The sequence below is a fragment of the Buceros rhinoceros genome, unplaced genomic scaffold, assembly GCF_000710305.1.
Source record: "Buceros rhinoceros silvestris isolate BGI_N320 unplaced genomic scaffold, ASM71030v1 scaffold15405, whole genome shotgun sequence".
NCBI classification, from domain to species: domain Eukaryota; kingdom Metazoa; phylum Chordata; class Aves; order Bucerotiformes; family Bucerotidae; genus Buceros; species Buceros rhinoceros.
In genome coordinates, this window is record NW_010413546.1 from 11,980 (window position 1) to 12,835 (window position 856).

Below are 856 nucleotides of genomic sequence, written 5' to 3' on the forward strand. Positions count from 1 at the left end.
CCCCCAGCAGTGCTACCACTGGTGCATGCAGTGCGGCAGTGGATGCGTCTTCGTGCTGGCACAGCACGAAGGCCGTTGGAGCCGCCTCTTCTGCCTCACTATTCTATAACCCATTGCTTTCTGAATTACTGAGCAGTGCACTGAGGGGAAACCTGTGTCATGTTCCTGGAGATCTGGAGTTTAAAAATACATCAATCTAGCACCACGTGAATATAAGTAATTCTAGATTCACATGGCTCAAACATCTGCAGAAGGATGTTCATTCCAGCTGGTGGTGGTTTGTGTGCAATTCCTGGGCTCCGATAGCCTTTGGGCAGGGACCTGGCAGCATCTTCCTGCGTTGGCTTTTGGCTACACAGTGCTGTCAACTCAGTCATCTTGAGTCATTTGTCTAAAAACATCTCACTGCTGCTTAGGGAGGAAAGCACCTAGTGGGTGCCTGCCAGTCAGGAAATAAGAAATAGCTCAGGTTGGAAAAGTCGGGAATTAGGCTTTTAGAGAACAATGGAGAGGTGCTAAGGTCTTCCTGTGCTCTGGGCTGCCCTGTAACGGAAGTCAAATGAGTATTGCTCCAGGAAATTCACTCATTGTCTGTCCCACTTGTGCCAGTAAGTGGTTTCTGCCATCTTCTTGTGAGGGAATAAGGTCTGCGCTGGCAAATGGGCAGCACGGGACTCTAAGTTATACTTTCAATTAAATGCTGTTCTCTGAACAATTGAAAAACTTGGGATAAAGTCGGTGGTGCTTGCCTTTGCAGATAGTGCAGTGCCCGTGGGGAGTTTTTGTTGAGTTGCAGTACTGGTAACTTCTGGAAATATGTATGTCTGTATGTGCATGTGTATATATATATATATAT